Genomic DNA, 24,369 nt, shown 5'->3' with positions numbered 1-24,369 from the left:
TCCAATTTCATTTTGGAATTCAGATTGTCCCATTACAATGAGGGGCCCACGCTACTAAGACTGATGAAGCTGGACAAGCTATCAAAACACAATCTAAAAACACTAGCAAAAAATGGCAAAAACTGTAGAGGAAAAACAAGGATAGAGGTCATAGTTCCTTTCCACTGTGTGCCCTACATTTAACATACTTTCTCTCTTCTAAAGAATTTGAGTGAAAAGATATCATCTCTAGCCCACAAGAAATCTGGTGTCTATAAGGAAACTGAGAACCAAAAGTAAAATAATTTTAATTGTATCAAATAGAGAAAATAGAAGGGAATGGACATTACTGATTCTGCATGATGGATAGGTATTAAAATACAGGGGTCCTGAGTTAGGGCAGAAAACTCACTGGAATGCCTCTCTGTCCAGGGGGTCCAGCCAAGCCCTTCTCTCCAGGGTCACCAGGTTCACCCTGTTATAATTGAAACACAAAAGCCATTAGTTTGCCTCAATCAGGAGAATTCTTCTTTCTGAAATGCAAACCTGCCTGTTAAATTGAAGTGTGCCTATACATTTTATAGACTACTTGATGCTGGGCAAAAGCATTCCATTACAGACCATGTTTCATGGACTGTTCCTGGTGGTAGAGCTGGAAAGGACATGGCAAATCAGAATATGCTGAGCATTCATGCAGCTAAATCCCAAAGTTCAATAAAACTCACATTGTAACAAAGAATTACAATTTTTTTAAAAAGTGGGGTTTTAAAAAAATTATATTAATGGTAGCAGGACATTCTGGAATTCTACCAGCTTGAAGCACCTGTTGATAGCAAATTATATTTCTCAGGCAGGCTATCTACACTGTGCTCTTAGCCCTCTTGCAGGGTTTATTTTCTTCATTTCCACTTTTGTTTTCACTTTCTAACTGAACATTCTTCTAAGAAAGACCCTAATATTAAACAGCACAAAAGCAGACTGACAAAATGGAATGTATGATGGAAATTCCCATATATCTCCCCAACGTTAATCACTGCTTTAATATATATTTTCACAGAGTGATTCTTTTCATGGCAGCACTTTGACCTTCTGATACCTCTCTGTCACTAAAGGTTATAACCCTTCAAAGATATGGAAAAGCTTGGCTAGCTGGTATTATTTCTGATTTTTAGATTCAAATATAAAACAGCACCTAAATTTAGTTATTTTTAGTAAATAAAATCTCACATATCAACAAACATAAATGAAAGGTAAGTAAGGATAACTTTTATTATAAGTGAACTCTAGTGTCAACAACCTGTTAGTATAAAACTTTCTGTTTGCCTTCATGTTTATTCAGTTCTTCTCAACATGTACATTCCTCAAAAATAGACACCATAACAGTAAAAGTTCCTTGGACTGGTTTGGAATCTTTAGAAAAACAAGGTTAAAATAAGCAGCTATGGTTCTTTAAACTGAGTAGGTCAGGTTGCAAGTTAGGAAAGAGTTTCTTCACCTAAGGGTGAAGTCACTGATCCAGTGTTGGTCACTGGAACAGGCTCCCCAGAAAAGTGGTCATGGCACAAAACCTATCAGACTTCAAGCAGCATCTGAATGATCCTCTTGACGGTTTAGTTTTAGGTAGTCCTGCAAGAAGCAGGGAGATGGACTTGATCCTCATGGATCCCTTCCAAGATGAAATACTCTATGATTCTCTGGTGAGTATTTTCAATGGATTGGACAGACTCTAGGAATCACAAAAAACCCACAAGGGTCAGCACTGCCTTATTTCTGCTCCATTTTGTGAGAAGGCAGGTCCCATTCAGAACCATTACCATAAGAGCAATTAACAACAGTGGTCATGGCAACACTAAAAGCTTCTTAGTATAGTTCTGATATGTGTAAGATTACCCTAAGCACATCACTTGTCTTGCAATGCAAGCTAAAAATATCTTAAAAACACAACATTCTGCACATGTTTCACAGCACTGAACTAACTCTTTGTTAGTCCATGCTTTTTTCGTCAGTCTTGAATGAATGACACTGTTATATTGCTGCAATTAGATACTTTGAAAATTTTTACCTTTGCTCCTCTTACACCAAACTTTCCAACAGAACCAGGTGAACCAGGCATCCCCAGACTACCCTGTAATAAGAGGCATCAGTTAAAAGATGCACAATGAAAAATCAAGGGCTCACTACACTCAAGGATTCATTGCCGCTTGAAATTACTATAGAATCTATAAAAATATTGGGCTTTTGAGGACCACAAGTAAGAGTTAATGGTCAAGCTATCATTCTACTTATTTCCTGTCATCTGTATAACTGCCATAAAATTGTCAAAATGTTATCAAGTATGACATAAATGTTATTTTCTATCTAAGCAGATACCTAGTGAATACATGCATATGTGCACGAAAAATATTAATATATGCACATAATTGATTATGTAAGCATGAGCATCATTAGTTGACTGAAACAGATGACCAAGGCTGAGAACACAGGACATTCAGTCCTGAGTTACAGTAGTGCAGTTCCAGAACAAGATTCCCCAAAATCAACAGCATCACAAAAGTGAGAAGTTCACCAGCTCAATAGTTATGACCTCATCACGCCCTAGCACTTGCTATTCACGCACCTAAATTTATTTTCAAGGCTGTTATTTTACAATATGAGGCTGCAAATCAGTTGCCTTAAGTATTACACCAAAAAGCCCTGTTTCTACTTTTTATAAGCTTTTTGAAAACTCCTTATAAGAACAACATCAACACTGTGAATGAAAAGCCCTAAAAGGTACAGATGGAATATATTATTTAAAGCTAACCAGAGGGCCTGGCATGCCTTGTGGTCCAGGAGGTCCTCTGATCCCTTGTGGTCCTCTTGGGCCCTGATGTAAAGAAGCCATTGAAACAAAAAGTCAGTTCAATGTTAACAGCCCTTCAATGACAATAATGTTGCTGCAATGACCAGAATCCCAGTGCCTGTTTCACAAGCCTTATTTTACAGGTGAAACTTCTTGCTTTTGTTATAAGGATTTGCCTGTTTGAAGCATGTGAGATGGACTGACAGTCTGATTCGGAGACCCATTGAGATGTCTAAGGATACCAAGGGAGCCATCAATAGCGTACTTTCTCCATCCTAAAATGTAAGTTAAAAGCATCTTTAAACTTAAACATCTTTAAAAGTTAGAAGCATCTAAGAGCATCTTTAAACTCAAAGATACTATAAGAAGTCTACCACAATAATTCTCTTCAAAATTACTCCACCTAGCAAATTTTTTAAACACATGGCTTTTCTCACTGGTTTTGTCAATGCAATAGGTTTTATGTATTTATTGTTAGCAATTTCTGATGAATTCCTTTTGGCAATATCTGCTTGATAATATCATGTAAGTTGGAGATGTGTTGGTTAAATTACTTATTTTTGCTACTCATGCTCCTCTTTTAATTTCACTAGAAGTTGCACCCATGTAAATTGTCACATTTAATTCCTTAGGCTTAGAGAAAAGATTTGCCAAGAAGGAGTCTTACTCATAATATTCATTAGTTGAAGTTAGCAAAGCTTTCCAAAATACAAACAAAATATCAAGGCAGAAAATGTATTTTCTCCATAACTAACATAAAAACAACTCAGGAGTTCAATTAGTTACCTGTGGGCCTGGAAGACCAATTTCTCCTGAGTAACCTGTTTCTCCCAGATCTCCTTGCTCACCCTGCCAGAAAAAAACCCCAAGAAAACAACAGTGAACACAGACAAATTAGTATCTCCCATTTGTACATCAAAAGATAATAATCTAGTATCTGTGCAGAGTATCAGTTGACAGAATGCTTTTCAATGCTCTCAAAGAGTTTTCAAACAGCTTCAAATTCCTGTTGAAGAAAACTCAAATAAAAAGCAGAGGAGCAGCTTTTCTTTGGTTTCTTGGGGGGTGTGATGAATATAAAAGCTGCAGCAGAAGAGGTCAGTTTTATTTTGCTGAATATATTTTACATGATGTCTCAGCAATATTTGTGCATTACCTTTGTCCACTGTGAAGACCAGAAGTCATAAAGCCAGGCCACAAGGGTAGATCCTCTTTACCCTTATCCATGGGGAATGGCTCTGGGGGGGAATCATGACTTCACAATCACACTAGAATTAGACCCCTTTTTACTCCCCACATTTCACTCTGGTTATTCAGTGAGGCAAATCAAATCTGCCTTGATGATGGTAAAAAATTTCCAGCTCCCATCTCCATAAAGCTGCCATCTGAGGATGAGTCAGTTTAGCTGATGTCCATAAGAAATACTCACTGTCTTCTGGATTGAATAAAATGGTGACAATTAGCATCAAGATATTACAGGTCTTGCAAACCCTCTTTCACTGGAGAAATCATAAATATATGTCTGAAGATTCTTGGGAAACAGATGGCTCTGGAAAGAATCTTCTGAGGAAAAATGAATTTTAAAGGCTGAAATTTCATTCTGCACCATATGAATGAAACAAAAAGTAACAACAGAAAAAAAAAAAAAAAAAGCCAAGAGCAAAAAAGAATGTTAATTTCTAGCCAGAGTAAGAACACTGTAAAATGGAACATCAGCAAGTATATGATATTGACAGATGTAGAAAAAATCAAGTAGAAATAGATTTCCACAAAAATAATTTTGACTACAATAAAAATGGATACATATCTTAGGCACATTCTACTAAAATTGAAAACCAATCTAAAGTTTTCAGCTACTTAGATTTACTTTGAATCAAAACCCAGAAAAGTGGTTGTCCTTTTTTCTCCCCTGCCTTTTCCTCTCTCTCTTGCCTTCCTCTAAGTTAATCACCTTTTTCCCTTCACTATTTTGCTTTATTTCCACCACACAGATTGCAGTGTTGTTCTTGTCTGTGACAAACACCTCTCTGATACCACATCACACCTTCTACTCCTTCTGTCTGCTGACAACTTCAGACTGTTAAGAATGGCTAGCTGTGCTTCTTTATGTTAACTATTTGGAAAAATTACCCTCCTTTTACCACAGAAAGGCACAGACAATTGGAACTGCAAGTCCTGGGAGGCGTTCTTTTTAGGATACGGTGAACACCAGTGTGTTCATGCTGACTGCAAGAGAAGTTAATTACTTTGTTGATGGGGGTGTTATTTCAGTGCCTTTTATTAACAGCTGAATGTAAAACAAGTCCTTTTGTGTTAGGTGGGTGAATTCTGGCTCACTGTCTCTAACTTGATAATTCGTCTCTGAGTACATCTCCACAAATATCCCTCTTATCTACCTGAAAGAGAGATTCTTCTTTATCCCATTTCAGCACAAAACCTTCCTCCTCCAGAGGGACTGGCCATATCTAATTTCCTTACAAAGCAGGATACTGTGGTCCACAGAAGGGCCCTTGAAGACCCCACAAACATCAAGATTAAATAGATCTGCTTCCTGGCCCAGGGACACCAGGAGAGTTTCACAGTGAAGCTCTCATATCTTCTGTTGATAGAGCTATGCCCTGTGGCAGCTTTGTAACATTCTGCCATGCAAGAGATCTCAGTGGATGGACACAACATCCAAAATCTCACCCAAGGATGGATGTCACTGTTGTCTTGCAGTGTTTACTGTTCCATCTTGCTTCTCCAGGGATGTGGAAGACAGAAGTGCGCAATTCTCTGTGCCATTCACTTTTTACACCTTTTCAGTGAAGGCTATCTACATTACCTGCATTTGATCATTGATTGGTATCTACTTTTCAATGCTCATTGACCCAGACAAATGTTTTTTACAGGCTTTTAGAAGTCAAAGCTGATCATCAAGTACTTGAATGAAAACAGTTTGAAAGTTCTCTCTTGCTGTGAGTTTCAGTCATTTCTCTTATTCCCTGCCATTTTACAAAAGTGTGGCTGCATCACTGGCTGAAGGGGCTTCCATGGAGATGAAGAGGGTTGTTTCAACTAAGGCTAAATTAGTTTAAAGGTTCAACTAACTCTGTACTCTGTGAATTTACTAAACGAGCTGAACGTTCTTATTTTCTAACCACATAAGGTTCTTGTGCTTGTTAGCACAACGAAGATATGGTACAGATCCATTTCCACAGACTTCAGTTTTGGTCCTGTTGCCAACCATAACTTAGCTGGATTATTTCTTTTTGTTGGTACCTGACAGAATAATGCAAACATTCATGAGATATCAGCTGCAATCCAACAGAGGGAAAAGAAAAGAAAAAAAAAAGTTTCACAAGTTTCATAATTACCCAAGAAATGGATTTCTGAGTGATCAAGCAAGGACTGGAATAATTAAAAGGCAGACTTGATGAATATTCTTCAATATTTTTATCTAAAATATCTTCATAAACCCTATAAAGAATTTCTGAGATAGAAATAGGAAACAACTGCAAAATGCTCATATTCTTTCAAGTTATGCTGATCCTGGCAATAGCCAAAGCATAGTGCTTTCTTCCTGCTGGCAGATAGTATTAAAAATCTTCCAGTCTATTTCTATCTGCAATGCCTCCTTGAAAATTTTGGATTCTCAAGGCGAAATCCAAATTGGGGCTTTCAGAAACCAGGTGCAAAAAAGGGTTTTGGCACACAGCATACATGTGTATTGCAAAAACCTGGGAAGTGACCAGACTGTAGTTTAGGGAACTTGCAGGACTCTCCCTTCTGATTGACATTTCCCAGTGAAATATTAATTTGACTAACTCTAAATATAAAAAATCTGCATTACCTGGCTGCCACACAGGGGAAAAAAGTAATAAAGGTATTGCAAAACTTCTCAACAAGAGAGGGACAGGAAGCCCAGAAATCAGAGACAAATCAAACACTGTGCGGCTGAAGAAATATTATTGCCATAAAAGATAGTCCTTTTCCTTCACTGAAATTTATGTTCTATATTGCATCACTATGGTTATTCTTGCTACTATTTATTAACATTTTACACCTGACCTACTCAAAATGCTGGTTGGCACTTTCATTCAGAAGCTGCAACTCTACCCATTCCCCAGACTCAAACACACAGCAGAACTTCAAGATATATTCAACCCTGTTGGTACTGACAATGTTGTACACAAAATTGCAATGTTTCCTTGGGTTTATATGCACTAAGAGGGAAATGCTGTATCATGACATATACCATCTTCCTTATGAGGGCTAGCAACTTTGTAAAGAGATTGGGGCAAATGTGAACCACTTGTGCTAAAGCAAGGTTTTCTAGAACAACCATGTAACCTATACTTAAGAATACCTAGAATTTAATTTTTACTTGCACTAACCCACTCTTGAATATAGCTGCTTTTAGATTTGCTTTGATAACTGTATTTTGTAATTCATACCCCGGGACAAACAAGTTTTCTTTTCCAAGAACATTATCTGGATCATCATTTAAGAGAATTGCAGTGATGTCTTGACTAAGTACATCTCAGGAAAGTGTTCTTTCATTGTGACTCTGTGGGGTATAAATCTAGGAAAACCAGAGCTACCACCTAACAATGAGAGAGATTTTTCTACCAGAAGATCTTCCTGAAATGATCAGTCAGCATGCAGTGGGTTTGACCTATTCTGTACATCCTATATTCTTCTAGATATTGACTTGGGAAATTATTTCCAAATTCTTGATTATGTTATATGTTTGAGCCAATTGTCAGAGCTGCAGTTAACACTGTTTATTTTGAGCAAGGCATTGTGTAGGACTTGCCCTAATTTTATCTGTGCTGCACGCGTGTATCACGCATATCTTTGTGCATGCAGCAAAGGAGGAATAAACTGTCAGACTTTGCAGCCTGACTTCTCATTCCTGTCATCTTCAGTGACAGTCTTTTCTCTAGCTACTTTCCCATACTTGCCCTAATAGTAAAAGTAACTGTCCTTTTATTTTGACTGTCCTTTTATCCCTTCCAGTTCTAAATCCTTCAAGTCAGGAGGGTCTCTACTACATCCACCTGAGATTCAAAGGCTGCCTTAGCTTGAAATAGACTTTTGATTATTAAACACTTGTGTCTTGGCTCACAATGAATTTTTTCCCTTAAGAGGAGCAAACACTCAGGCTGGACATGAAGCTGCATATAAATAGGTAGCAGCAGTGTCAGCCACTCACCTTTATACCTGGAGGGCCTCTTCGACCTGCTGCACCCTAGGAAGGAGTGGCATGAGAGATTACATCCAGAATACTGAGCAATATGTGAAACAGCAGTTTATCATAAAGCACATTATACATACAATAAAACCAAATACAGCTTAAAGAAAGCAGAGATTATTTCCACAGAAAGATTTAAGGTTTAAAAAAATGAGAAAAGGGGGGATTTGGGACAGAAATTCTAACACGGGAAAGTCTTTTCAAAAAGAAAAAATATTTTAGATCCTTAATGAGTGCAGATTAAGACATTTCAACAACATTCTGGAAAACATCTTCCCAGACAACTGCCCTTTGGCTAAAATAAAGAGAACAAAAGGCCTCTTCTCCCCCTGTGAGCCCAGAGGTTTGCACCACTTTGAGCTGCACGCTGCTCAGCAGCTCTAGTGAATGTTACTGCTAAACTTCACAAACCTAAGGAGGCCTTTAGGATGTTTTTGCAGCCTGACTGAGAAGTGATCATGCCAGACTTTGGCATTAGGCACAATTCTGACAGACTAGAAGAGGGGCCTTCACAATTTCCAGTCTCCAGTGAACTAAAAAAGAGCAGTCAGCTACAGTGAGTTTATCTATATGCTTGAACAGACGTAGAAAACGAAGTCATGGGCAGAAAGAAGAGATAGATTCATCTAGGGTGGAATCTTGAAGCATTTAAGGCTCATTGAAAAAGAAATTGAGTTTAAGTTTTGTTACTTCACATGAATCAGACCTGGAATTAACAGGAATGCAAATTCCTGATTTTAAAGAAAAGAAAACACATTGTAATATATATTAGCTGCCAAATTTGAAGCCAAATGTGTTTCTCTTTGAAAACTTTAGAAGATTTTTCTTCTCTCTTCTTGCAGGAGTTTGAAGGGTGGGATAAAAGGAAGAAGACAAAAATGGATTTTCTTGGTGGGAACTCCACTATGTCTTTTATCAGTTATTTCCACCCCACATTGATTGCTATTCTTACATCTAGGCCAGCATCACCCTGCTCTCCTTGGAGTCCTCGTGGGCCTGGGTCTCCCTGCAAAACAAAGTCATGACCAAGCTCTTTAAACACTATTTCCTTTTTCTTGTACATGCACATTCTTTTTTATACATTCCTTCTTTGTTTCTTCTTCTAAGTATTTTCATTGCAATCAGTTGTGTCATGCTAATGTTGGTTCTTGTTTTTTACAAATAATTTATACTCAAAAATCATAAACCAGACAGATCATGTCTATTTTGGATTTCCAGTTACTAACAGCCTGTACTAGGTCAAGTCTTCTGTGAAATAATTTCTGTTGACTTCAGCCTTTCAATTGTATTACTTAAGATGCAATTTGATTCCAAAGCATCATCAAAACCCAATTATTCTTCCAAAAGTAACCCTCTAAGTTTTTCTACTGCTTTCAGCACACTCTGCATAGACATACATGTATGCATACAATCCTACTTGTTCAAAGATAAACAGACTTCAGAATCAGTGGATTTTTCTCATATATTTGCCATCCTCTTAAGCTTTCATTCACCATCAGTTTTTGCTACTGTCCAACTACTTATCAGCTTTGTTTATTCTTTCCAAACAAATTGTCATGGTAATGCAAGCCATGCTTTTCTGTTATGCTTCTTTCCTCTCAGTTTTGTTAAAACACCTGTTAAAAACTCAAATATCACTATATAAGCATATATCCCAGCTCTTATATTCTATTTAAAGATCAAAATGGAGTTTACCCACCACCCTGAGGCAATAGCAGTTCCATAACAAAATGAGTATAGCCTGTTGATGCCCTGTGCATTTTTCCCAGCACCATTTTTAACAGTATCCTTAGAACTCATTACCAGAAGCCTCTCAGGCTACTGGTTTAAATTTGTGGAAGAATAACATATTTATACTAAATCCACAGTTTTCATTAGCTTTACATTGTGAGAATATTTCCATAGTCTTTGTAAACATTTTTAATTTTTTTTTTCTTGTATCAAGCAGTTCCTAAAGCTTTCTGTGTTGCAGACAAACAAAAACCTCCTTGGTCACTGGACAGCCAGTAGAAATTAGCCATTATGCAAATCCTCTCTCCACAAAATAGAACAGCTTGCTTACCTGTGATGCCAGGTTTCCTTTTTCACCCTTAGGGCCAGCAACATTATTGTTAGCCCCAGGATCTCCCTGAAAAGGATCAATAGAAAGCTCACCATTTTCTGTAACCTTACCTTTATTACTTTGACTACAGCAGAAGGATACAGAAATAGAATTAATTAGATTTGTAATTGCAGAGAGCAAAGAATAAAAAGGCTATTTTAAATGATGATGCTTGTAAGAACTCAATATAGGAAGTTCTGCAAAGTCCACCAGGTTCTTTTCCACAGGGATTAAAAGCAAAATTACTAATGGACAACAAATTAAACTGAAAATGTGAAACTGTTCTGGTTGATTTGATATAGTTAATTGAGTTACAATCATAACTCATGAGTTTCATTTGGGGGCTTACACTAAAATGGATTCCATTTAGCCACTTAATGCTAGTTCAGGTGAAATCCTGACCGCTCAAAGAGGCAAATTACCATGTCACTTGAACTCTTTTTTTTTCAATGTAAGCTTTAAAGACAGGAGTCAGCACAATATATGACTGTTTGGAACAAAGTCTTTGAAATATATGTGAAAAGACAAAATTGTGTATTTTCAAGACAAGAATTGTGGCGTCTGCACTGGAATTTTAGTCCAGGGAATGCATTTACATAGGTCTCTGGAACATGCAAAGAAAAAATGTGAATACAAAGAAGTAACTTGCCTTTGCATCATTATAAATTGCTCACTAAGAGTCAGCGCAAAGGGCTTTCTAGTGATCCAGAATTCCTCTGCAGGGTGGGAACAAACAGGGAAGACTGACCTAGTCCTGGTCTTTTCACCAGACCGTCTGGTCTAGTGTGAGGTGTCCTTGCCCATGGCAGGGGGTGTGGAACTAACTAGATGATCTTTAGGTTCCCTTTCAGCCCAAGCCATTCTACAATTCTATGATAAGCAGCTCCAAAAGAAGTTATGTTGCCTATGCTGAAAACAAAAAAAACCAAACAAACCAAAAAATCATAAACAATCAGGAGTCCTGAGGCTTAAACACCTGCTTCCAAGCAACACATCAAAACACATCAGTCCATCTACATCTAAAGAGTTCAGGACTCCTAGAATATGCCATTCTTCTTGCAGAGTACTGCATTTTCTAGGACTGTGCAAAACTCTTCAAATCTTCAAATATTTCAGACATCTCTATCACAAAATTGAGGTGCAAATCAGTGAAATATAATAAAAATAAGAGAATGCACTTACATGATCTCCTCTTAGACCAGATTCTCCTCGTTCACCTGGTTCTCCTCTGGGCCCTTTTCTGCCCTAAATTCATAAAAAGAGCACAAAAAATTCAGGTACAAGTATAAATAGTATCTGTGGCAGCAGAGGGCCAGATCTGTTAAAGTCAGTGGAGCTACACTGATTTAGAGCAGGAGTGACAGCATATTAGAGAACAGGCAGCTATTAAAAACAGCTCACAGGTATTACAGACAGCATTACACTTTGGAAAGATGTTTCCATAAAATCTAAACATTACTGTAAGGGATACTTCACCCATTTCCCTCTGCTGCCTTTCTCTCCAGAAGGTCCAGGAAATCCACGTTCTCCCTAGACTCAGAAAGGTGAGAGAAAGAAGAAAAAATTAATGTTTGTTCCTTCTACAAAATCAGGTTCTGGCAGAATTTTTTTCTGGCAGAATCTAGCTTCAATCACATATACAATTCTAAACACACAACAACAGAACTTCTGTTCAGCATTAAAGCCCATTTGAGGCACAAAATCTGTACCTTTGAACCCTGAGGCTGGTGTCTTTAATAGCACTGCACATTTAAAGTAAAGTTTACCTGCTCTCCATCAGTGCCATCAAATCCACGCTCACCATGATCACCCTGTTGCAATAAGGGAAAAAAAAAAACTAATTAGCATTAGTCCACTTGTCTCTGAGCAAAGAAAGAAGTGTTCACCCTGCATTTGGAAACTTGAATAAGATCTGTGATTTTAATGGTTAATAAGAATAATAAATTATAATTTCTATAACAATTTCTAAAACTAACTGTTAAGGATACTTAATGAGAAAAACAGCTATTTAAATTATAGATTTCCATCAGGATTTAAATTCTGCTTTTCCTTCCTTTAGCTTTTAAATCTTTTCCCAGATGCAGCACCTTCAAAATCCAAATATATTCCAAAACAAACTACTAGTATATGATCTATCATGCTGATAACCTTGTAATTCTGATTTCAACCATCATATGTGTTTTTACTGTGCTTTTTTTACATAGTTACATATAATGAACAGTGGATTGAAAAACCAGAAAGGATAACCATGATTAAAAAATAATTACAGAAGATTGATCTTGAATTTTAGGATTTTTAAAGAAACTTCATAACTCTTTCAGCAAGAGTACATAAATACCAGTGCTACATAAATATCAGTCACCTCCCCTTTCAAATTCATATTGCTTTTCTCTTCCCTTTGCCTGCAAAAATGATACACTGCCTTGCAAGCAGTTATGGAAGTCATTTTCCCACAAAATACTCATCCCAGAGTTAAGAAGTTTGCAGTGTTAACTTGTGTGGGGTGTGGGGCATCTAAATAAAATTATAACTGTGAGACTCTTATTCCATGTATGTGTGCCCCACAATGTTTCAGACTCAGACAAATAACAAACTCAATTTTTACAGGATATTTTGAAACTTCTTCCATCTTTCTTTACTAGGATAAAAATGAAGGAATTGACTGCACTGGTTTAATTTGTAGTAAGAAATTAATTTAGGAGAGACAACTAACCAGAAAGCTGAAATGATATTCAACAAATACTGAAAGTGGCGCAAGAACAAATTAAAACCATCAGCAGTCTCACTCTGACAGAGACCACAGTTACAATTGTCTTGTAGGTTTTGGTGCCAAATTGACTTTGCAAAACCACGTAGTTAAAATTCCTGAGAAAGAACTTCTTTCATTTAAAAAAGCTCTGTGTCTACTACAAGAAAAAACAGCTGGCTGTACATTTGATTACATTAGTACATCACAAACAAGAATTTCTTGAATAAGCATTTGAGAAAAATTTTGAGCACTAAGTAATCAGTACTTTTATTGAAGTGTTATTTTTTCTATCAGTCATTTCCTACCTTGGAAAACCTGAGCCAAACTTCATACTATTAAAATAGTCAGCATTTCCTTTTATTCAAATAGCTACAATAAAATGCCTTCCAGACTTCAGTAACTTCAATAAACTGCTTCAACCTTATTAAGTTGGCACAATTGAATCACTTTTTTTACGTGCTGGAAGTTTCATATTTTTATTTAAAATAAAATGTGTGGATATAACAACACAACATAATGTAGATATTCACATATTCACTGATTTGTGCAACTGGTAAGACCTACTGCACTATTTAACTCTGACAAATTGAAATCATCAGCAAGTACTCTCCCTCTTCTATAATCAGACATTTTGAACATTGGAAGAAGGACAAATTACTTCAGAGAATAGAGAAAAAAAAGGAAAAGGAAAGAGAAACACATGAGAAGATTAAAAAGTTACAGAGCAGTACTTTAAAAAGAGCTGAGTTTTCAGAAACACTCTCTGAATTTTCTCCAATCTGCTCAGTTATGGAGGCAAACATCTTCTGAATCTTTGAGGCTCATAACTCATTTTTAGAGTGATTTTGTATCAAAGCATTCAATACAAGTTAATTTCATTTTAATCACTGTGGCTTGGAAACTATTACTGTTATAGATCATTGTCTTCCAGGCTTCACTTTTTATTATTGAGTTGGTGACCATATCTCCTTCATGAACAGGTATGTTTGAAAGGTTAAACAAGTAGCCTTTAAATATCAGCAGATGAGATGACAAACACAGCTTGAAGAGAAGTTTGGATACTGCAAACATGTCAATAATGATCTAGGGAAAATTATGTCCAAACCCCCAATAAATATTAGTTACAACCTTTTTTTCCCTCTGCTCCTCTTCACAATTAGAATGAGATTCAGAGGACCAGAATTACCACCTTAACAGATTATCAAACTAGTCAGTAAATAAATCCTTTTCCTGTCACTTAGACTAATAGACTGCAATAATACAAAAATACAAAAACACAATTATGACTGGTGATTTTGATTTATGTGATAAGTATCTTAAATCCATCCTTATAGAACCATAGCAAAAGTACATTGAATGCTGTGAAGTTTTTACACTATTTTTCTTCTTTGTTGATAATTTCATTTTACAGGGTGATATGAAAGGAAGCAGAACTCTGTTCTCAAAGAAAATGGATCACACATGAAAACACATACCTGACTTCCTCTATAGCCTCTGGCCCCCTGAAATTGAAAATAAATATAGATTAAATTTGGTAAAAGTGTTTTTATTGAGCTTGAAAAGCAGGGCACAATAGCTTATTGTGCAGAGGTATGCTGAGCTCAGTATTGGTAGGCCCTACTGTAAAACCTTCTACTGTCACATATGGGATTTCCTCCTTTCCTCTGGAAAGACAGTACAGGCTTAATTTTAATTCCCACTCCATAAAGCTTTATAGCTTTAACTAAGGCCAGTTTGGAATTGGTGGTGAAAAAGTCATCACCAAGTTGCTTAGTCAGCAAAATCCTGAGCCATTCAACCATGCTCAGGTAGCAAAAAATGCCTCTCAAAATTACACAGCAAACTGTCTGCCATTCCTACAGCTGGATCTTGATGTTCATCCTTGCTTCAGGGAGACAGCACAGGGATTTGTTCCCAGTACAGAAAACAGGTTTATGGGAAACAAAATTAGGAAATGTTTCAAAGTTACACACTTGCCTTATGGCCTCTGACACCTGGACATCCCCTGTCTCCTTGAGTCCCACTGAAACCAGCTGGGCCTCTCTCCCCCTAAGAAACAAAGGAAAATGTTCAATCTCATCCATACAATGAAGATTACTGGTTAATTTATCACATAAGACTAAAGCAAGACAGACCTGTATCACCATTCACTGCACTAAGGACAGAAATGCAAGTTTCCTGGAAAATTTAATTCAGGCCATAAGAGAATATCAATTACTAATTTGAGTTGCACCTGGTTATTTGCTCTCACTATCATGCCATGTTTATACTGCATTATCAATCTCTAACTCAATTGTCTGTACTTGAAGGTGGATTGGTTTTTTAAACCGAATAACTAACTCACTTTGCTTTTTTAACTGCCTAACTATGAGGTGCAGGGGCACAGAGAAACAGATCTGTCTATTTACCTGTTCCTCTAACACATTTTGTGTTAACATGGATGGGTACAAGTTCAGGCACCAACTAACATCATCATAGCAGGAAGACAAATGTTTACTTACAATCCCACCTTCCTCACCAGGATGGCCAGGAGATCCTCTGTAACCTGTACTTCCCTGAAAAAGGAGAATTTAAAAGTAACACTGTTCCCCAAGCACACTGAGTTTGTCTCTATCAGATTATTCTGCACATAGAGATAGAAAACATTCCCTGAAACTTAGATCTGGTTATGCTAAGGAGGGCAGGCTCCCTGCATTCACACAGACACTGTGTACAGTCCTGTGTATTTGACATGGCTGGAAAAAAACCCCAAACATAAATCCAAGAAAAGAACAATGGTTAATATACAGTTTCAGCTGTTATTTCAGGAACCTCTCTGATGACTTAACAAAGCTCATTGGGATACCTCGTCAAATTAAACACCTTTCTAGTGATTTGGAAAAGAAAGCATTACAGTAATGAAATTCCAAGGTAAAATGAAAAATATATGGAGTTGGAAACTCCAAAGTTATTGCAATGCCTTGCAACACATAGGAATATTTCAACTTTATACTGGAAGTCATGCAAATATCATTACCCTTAGGGCAAAATTTGAGCAGAGATAAATTGGAACACAGGGAATTTCTAGTTGCAAAACAACTACGTTTACATTCTGGACACTGTCTAAACACCTTAATCTAGTCTTTTAGTAAAACAGAAAGGTATAAGAAAAGCAACAAGAGTAATGGAAAAACCCAGTAAATTGGTTTATGAAGAAGTATTAGAAAAGTATACTTTTCTTAAGAGATAACCAAAACTTCATTTAACTGCAACCATATAAGTGAAGAGTGTGAACTGCAGATATCATTTATCTCACATGCTACTGGAATAATTAGAAATAATGGAATGAATAGTAGTCAAATGGAGACTACATATATTAAAAACTTTAATAATTAATTCTACTAGTATGCTGTAGAAGTAGTGATATCTGTAATATTCAAAAAGGGTTTAAAAACCCAATTTTAAATCTTAAAAGAAGTAATCCCTTTGGATCAAAACAGACTTATAGAAGAAGACATTTGGAATAACCAGTCACAAAAGGATAAGGCACATACCTAGTGAAAAATTATTATTTTCTACTCTCAGCTTGCCAGTTGGAAGTTTCTCATTCCAAATAGATAATAAGCCTCTTAATTAATCAGACTTATTTTTTTAATCCCTCTCCATTTTCTGCTGAATTTGTGCAGCAGAGTGCTTAATGATTTTTATATGTACAAATAATTTTCATTACAAAAATATTTTGCATAGGAGAATGCAGCAGAGAAAGGATCACATTTCATGTTTCTCCTTCATCTGCTAGCATTAAATGTTATGGAGACACACATGCATACTCTGAAATACTACAAAAAAGCCAGAAAAACTTTGAAAAATGAAGAAGTTCTTATGTAATGTCTATCTTACACCTCCTACCTTCCTTCCAGGATTTCCCCTGACACCATAATCACCATTTTCTCCAAGACACTTACAAATAACCTTGCAGCATTTTCTCTCTGCAACAGTATCCTGAAAAATTACAAGAAACATTTCATTTTACATATACTAATCATAAACAAAGACTGATTTCCCCCAACCTTTTGTTTATATCACAGAAGGACTTACAAGATTTCTCTGCAAAATGTTTGCAATATCTGCAAACACAACATTCAGAGGTTCATTGTATCCAAACCCTCTGCCAAACTCTATTTCCCAAAATTCAGTCAAGTTCTGTGTATTGTCCAGGCCAACTAACAGAAGTGCATCAAGACCTTCAACATAAGCACAAATTTAAATTAGTCAATACCTAAACCGTACAATTTAACCAACAATATAAACTTGAATAACAGCAATTCCTTGAAAGACTTACATTTTATGTATTCAATACAATATGTTAAAAGAAATTGAGCTATTGAGAAAAATGCGTAAGAGAAAAATCCAGACCAGTAATTTTCCAAATGACTTTTCTCCCCAGCTGTCAGACCAGAATGTTACTCAGTGGCCAAACACAAGTTCAAACCTGCTTTTTCCTTGAGAAGTCAGAGTTGTATCTAACCTCTGGTGCTGTTCTCATCAGTGAGAAGGGTCCATCCTGAGTTGCTCCAGCTGTTGGAGCTGGACTCCAGAAACTAGAACGTCTGCACCCCTAGGCATGTCTCTGGCATCATCTGCCATATAGTGACAAGTCAATAATGTACACAAGGAGAAGCAAATACCCTCCCAGGGACTCCTGGGCAATTCCACACGAGCATGGAGAGGCAGTGTTAAGTGGAAAAGTCACGAAGGAGGAGCTGTACATCAGGCCTGTGGTAGCAGGAGGCAGGAGCATCAAAGTTGTGCTGTAATACCTTTAAAGCGAAGTGAGTCTGCTGCTTTCTTCAGGTCATCCAGTGAATCATCCAGCCCATCTGAAAATACTAACAGAATCTGGCAGGAAAGGGAGTAATGACAAGTCAATTGCAAAGGAACTGAAAGTACAGTCTTTGTAAGAATTACAGCTCACATTGAGAAAAAGCTATGAGATGGTCAAATTGCGCTACACTGTGGTAGACCTGAAATGTGTGCCGGAAAATGGTAGTGAGGAACAATGAGAACAGAACACAAAAGCCTCTCTTCCCTGATAGCACTTCCATTTGAGGGATTTTTCTCGCTGAATATAGTATAGCTATCATATTATATCTGTCATCTTAACTAACCCACTGAAAAATTTTCTCTGATGTCTGAAGAGTTCTCTTATATGTGAACGTGGAGAAGAATTTAGAGCAAATTCTCCCATTTCTGCAAGAGCAGCTCCTGTTGGCTGTCAACTGAGCCACACCAGGAAGCGCATCCTCTCTGCATCTAATCCTCTCCCTATGCATATATTTATGTCCTTTTGTCCTTCCACATAGGCAAGTCATAATCCTTCTCCATCCTCTGCCCTATGTTTCCTTCTTAAGACATAAGGTTTGGCTCACTTCAGGATGCTAATAATTTGTATTGGATACATTTCCATCTTTTCAGGCCAAAGAGTTACAGTTAAGTTTCTTCCAGTATGGAAGCAAAGCACAGTTTCTCAGTTCCCCTTCAAGTTGCCATTTGTCTCCAATTCTCTCTTCAAACCAACAGAAGACTTCTCAGGTTCCACTCACAGAGTGGATTAGTTTGCCCAGAAAGAAGCTGCACAAGTTAATTGTGTCCTATCCTCAATGGCGATAACTTAAAATCCTTCTAAACTCTCTAACCAGCAAGTGCACAAGCACATCTAGAGCTTCTTCCCTCCCACCCTTTACATTTTACATTCCCTATGGAAGGCACAGCTTTGACCAATGCAAAACCTGTTACTTCTGTTAAGGTACATTTTTACACAGGTGACAAAAGCAAATGAAGTGACTGCCACACCAAACATCCCACTTCTGTACTAAAGCAGTCAGGAGACAATAATTTAAGCTGGAACTAACTGGTAAGTTGTCAAACATACAATATGGAGGTACAAATTCTATGCTTGTTCAAGCCACCGTGTGACACAGCAGAGAGCTGGACCGTAGATGGGTAAACTCATCACGGATTGGTAGAGACAATGCTGTAGGCCTGGGTTTGGTTGGGTTTTTTTATGATATTTCCATTTTAAAAACAAGGGGAACAGGGAATGTGTGGTGTTACCGTGGGCATTATATGTAAATATATGTAAAGATATGTTATTACGTTTACAAAGCATTTGTTTATATCAAACTCTTGTTGGAACACATCCATTGTTGAAAATGCTGGAATTAAGTCCAACTTTTTTGCTGCTAAGCAAGTATAAAACAAAGAAGAAGAAATTCAACCAACAGATAATCATGGTCCCTGATGAATTTTATAACTAATAATCTTTACAGAACAAGCATGTTATTGCTCAGGATCCTAGGAAGATTAAATTGTGATTTCATGTGCATTCTAAAGTCTTGTACTTTCAATTTGTACATAAACAGTGTCAGAGAAGAATACTAATCCACTGGTAAAGTGCTGAGATATGCAGCATATTTATTTATAATAATAATGCCTAAGAGAAAGAAGCCTTGCTTGATGCTGATCTCCAGAACTGACAGTTAGGAGGAAAAAAGCACTGCTTTTGCTTTTATGTCAAACAAGTTCTTTCTCTGAGACTCAAAAAAAGCAAAATCTTATGTGGTCCCGTTCCCTGTTCAGACATTTTAAGTAATCTTTAGAAAAAAACTCCTTAAATGTGCACCAAATTGGTGCAACTTAAATTGGCAAGTCAAACACACCTATGCAATTGCTGTAAAAAATAGAATGCCAGCTTGCCTCTGAAAGCAGAGTTTGTAATATGGCTTTCTCAATCCATGCCAGATTAAAATTGGTGTTTCATAAAAGCAAAAATAAAGTTGGAAGATGAAACCCCTTATGTATTTAGCAAGAACTAACCAGTTCTTCCTTAGTAGGAAGATCTTCCTGCAGGAAGACCTTAGTAAGTGCTAGTATTCAAACAGCTATGACAGGACATACTCAGTGCTTTACAGAGTCAGTGCCTTATCAAGAATAAACTGTCCAGGCATTGACCCTGAAACACTCCAATGAGATCTGAATGCCTTGAACTCAAGTTGAAAGAATCCCCTTTTATTTCAGGAGAGATTAGATGAAGCTTGATGCTTCTCCTTTCACCTCACTTCAAGATGGATAAATTAACTGCAGCATCTAGCCAGAATTTCCTGATCATCAGTTATCTGTAAGTAGAACACAGCTTTGTTTTTTTGAAATTATTTGACAAGTTAATGACATGAATAAACTTCTGTAAGCAAATTTCTCAGATGACCTTTTTCTGTGACTTCTGTTTCGATCTGTCACTATTCTGCACAAAGATACAGAATCAGGAATAAGAAAGTAGTTTCCTTTTAGGAATAAGAGCTCCTGAAAGAAAACTACTTTCCACTGCCCAAAGTACAATCATTCCATGGTAGATATAAGAAGGTTATCTTTGGGAATACTCATCACATGTATTAAGCCAAATGTTCTGGGTACCAACTCACTACATGAGAGCCTAGGGAATTGGAATTGATATATCAGGTTATATCAGGTCAACGAAATAACCAGAGGTTCTATATAAACTTAAGAAAAGACAAGGGTGACTGACCACTTGCACTGGCTGTCTGGAGACATTGAGGAGTCTCCATTCTTGGAGATCCACAAAAGCCATAAGGACATGGCCCTGGACAGCCTGCTTTAGTTAACCCTACTTGAACAGAGGGATTGAAGAAGGTGACTTCCAGGGATTCCTTCTAATCTCTACCATTCTGTGATTCTGTTTATTAGCATCATCTATTCCTGAACTTCTTTTTGTCTTCCTGATGCTTTACAGCATCAGAATCTGTAAATATTACACTGCCTAATTTTTCCAAGATATATGTTCATACCATTAATTACCTTAACTTTAGCAGAGGTCACATTAAAGAAGTTCTCCTCAAGTGCCTGCAAAAAGTCTGCATTCATGTAGGTGTCCACAGTGGTCTGTGCACCTAAGAACTTCTGGATGATCTCTTCATTATAGTCTTCAAAACCAGAGTCAAAGATTAATTGTTTGTTCTGTGCCAGGACTTGGAACTTGAACCCAATTTCGACTGGAGCACTGCAGCTGGTATTTGGCAGTGATTTCATCTGGAGTAGAAGTCTGGGGAGGAATGCTTGCAGTCTCTGTTTCAGGAGCATTGTGGCTGCTGGCTGCACACTCCTTGAAATATCAATTGCTATAGAAAGATCTATATTGCATTCTGAAAAAAAATAGGAAACAGGGAACTATAAACATACATTCTTTGTGATCTTGTTTTCTGTCAGAATCATGGAAAAAATTCAACATAGTAGATTTAAAGTCAGAAGTAAGAATCAGTGAGACAGGTTTTCCATATACATATATATAAAATGTCATCAGCCCACAGGTTTCAGTTGTCCATATGAACTTACAAATACTAAATTACTCGACACCTGCACATCCCCAAACTGCAAAACATGTCTGTTCTCCAGCTGCACAGTGTCCTCAAGGGGCCTAATCTTGAAAATAACTCTATGAGCTTTGCTACCACCGGAGAATGTACAACACAAATTCCAACTGTGAAGGGAACCTTAATGACTGACTGTGCTTTGTCACTTTGTCACAAGACCAGGTGACACATGCAAACCTAGAACAACAGGTCAAAGAAACAAACATGAGAGAGAGAGGCAGCATTGCCTACGTGAAATGTCATAACCATTGTGAAAAATAGCTGCTGTAAGGTGATGGCTACCTCAATTATGGAATTGCTTGCATTGTTCCTTGTAATAACAACTAATAGTGTGACATGGTTAATTCCTCCCCCTGTCCCAATCATTTTGCCCTCATTAAAACCTCAGCCAAACCATGTTTTTTTCTTCTCTGCCTTGATTATTCATTTCTCATGTTGAATTTCATTCTGTGATCCTAGATGCATTATTATTCATTGTTGTACCTCTGCAAGGAAGTCAGAGGCATGCATTTTTAGCTGTATAACAGAACTCTACCTAATTTTATTCTCTTTTCACTCATTGACTCTGAAACACTTAGCAATCACAAGATTGCTTTCTGTGTTTGCTAGTTTGGGCTTGTTCCTATTATTCCGCATAATTTTTTTGAGTTTTCCCTCTCTCATGGAAGAGATAAATGTGTTCAATTCTTTAACCAAATACATATAGAAATCATTTAATCTCAGAGGAACCATCGTTATGTTTCAATATTTTCACTTGTGGAACAAACTGCCCCCTAGAGGGTATAATCTGCCAGAAAGCAGTGTGAAAATCTTTGAATGTAAAAGGTCACATTGAACAAGATTTTATGGCTAAAAAAATCTGATATTCAGACGTCAGAGCAACATCAAAAATCTATGCCTCTTATCTTTTCAGCTCACAACAAAACAATCAGTTAAATATATCTATACATGCATATATGTCTACACATACACGTGAACACAAAATCTTATGGATATTTCTTCTAGTATGTATTCTTGTACAGGACACAGAGTATGTGTTCACAACGAGATTCTTCTAAGATCTGGGTCTTTTTAGTCACACAGTTTGGAGGCAGAGTGAAGGGTAAGCATGAACTCAGCAATTTTGCCCTGACAACTGGTCATCCACAGTGCTCAGCTCTTTAAACATTCTCTGTCAAGCCCTCAGTGTACCAGAAAGAATAACAAAACAGCAGTAAACAGTTCATTTTTTTGGCTACTATGTTGTGCATGAGAATGTGTAAAACATCTACTGGTAGGTATCCTCTACCTTGCTGATAATCTCTGTTTATTTGCAGGAGTAAACATCTCTGTGTTACCAAACTCTTTTTCCCACCAACTGTTCTCCTACAAACATCCACATTGTTAAACTGTTCTATCTTACTGCTACAAAGGTATCTTTTTTCTCTTGTCAACATGCTGTCCCTGAAATGCAATTCTTTAAATTGAAAAATCTGTCAGTTTGAGAGAAGGTGACTGAAGAAAAGGGAATTAATAGATTTATTACAGAAAGAAGGTCAATGAATATATTAAAACAGATGACAGGACAAGATAAAACAGGCTTCACAGAAAGCTGATCTTCATTTTATGAGACAAATTTATGCAGACCTTAGCAATAAATATGTCCATCACTGAGATGAAACCCAATATGCTTTCCTTAATTTCTCTCTCTCTAAACAAGTGTGCCTGTATGCATATATAAAGTTTACTGCTGTATCTCCCATTAAATCTCCCTGTTCCCTGCCATGAGACACCAGGAGGTGCTACTGCGTCAGCTACGGTCACACTGCTCCACGGCAGCGCATTCCCCTTCCTCAGCAGCCCTCTCTCTGCTTGCAGGAGCCAGGGAATGCTTTTTCATCTGGGAGTCCATTCAGCTCTTGATGGGATAAAGAGTGGGTGGAAGAACAGAGCTCATACTGACTCAGGCCCAGCTGTTCTCTCTGCAAACCACCTGAGCAGATATAATTCACATGAATTGCTTCTGTCTTTTGGAAAAAAGGTTCAGCTCTTCACTTTGGCCCCCAACACCCCGGCAAACACCAGCCACTTTTGGGGTGATCAAGATCACTAGCTTAGGATGCATCAGAGGCTCAGCTGTTGCTACAAAATGCCTTGGACAAGCAGCGTGGTCATCCCAGTGTTCCTTTCTCAGTAAGTTTCCGATCACAAAGGGAATGAAACCTGAAGAACTGGGTTGGATCAATTTTATGGCATAACAAGGAGAACAAAGAGCATACATCCAACACATAAAATATCACATCTATGTGAACACAACACACAGGAACTTTAAAAACAAGGAGCTTTAAAGGACAAGGATGAGCAAAGAGAGAAGAAATGCTCCAGAACTGTCTCTTCTTGCCATATCCAACCAATGCCATGCACTTAAACCAGTCAGAAGAGATCACCTTTTTGATTTGTCTTGCACTCCATTTTTCTTTTTTGCAACTTAACAAGCATATCTACAGTATTATCAAACTACATAGGTGGCATGAAAATGTAATGTTAAAGAGCAACTGTGTGTGTTCTGTACTTCAGTCTTCCCACATGATAAGGCAACTGGCAATGCAGCACCAAGTCAGAATAAACTCAGACCCAAAACCAGCATGTGATATTTTTAAAAAGTTGCTATGTTAACTAAAGGCATTACTGAAGCTTTATTTTCTCAGGGGTTGGCAGCCTCTCAGGCTGTGTGGCATCCAATCCACTGTTGCCATCTAAAAGATGTAGTAAGAGATACAACTTTCTGTTTCTCATCTAGGAAAAACTTTTGGGTAGCACCTCAGAATTACCATGGATTTGCTGTTCACATCTTGCCAATACCTCCCACATATCCAAGGATGGATTTCCTGACTCCCCCTCTGCACAGTGCCTCTGTGAGACTTCAGTTTTGTTGACAGACAGCGGCTGCTGACAGTCCCAGTGAAGCAGTATGGTCAGCTGGAGATGACAAAGCTATGTTTCTAGGAGGTTGTTTTTAAAATATCACTGAATTGCCTGTTTCCCTCTTTTTATTAAGAT

The sequence above is a fragment of the Pyrgilauda ruficollis genome, unplaced genomic scaffold (genome assembly GCF_017590135.1).
Source record: "Pyrgilauda ruficollis isolate IOZ18807 unplaced genomic scaffold, ASM1759013v1 scaffold2, whole genome shotgun sequence".
Taxonomy (NCBI): domain Eukaryota; kingdom Metazoa; phylum Chordata; class Aves; order Passeriformes; family Passeridae; genus Pyrgilauda; species Pyrgilauda ruficollis.
Note: the sequence above shows the minus strand (reverse complement) of the source record.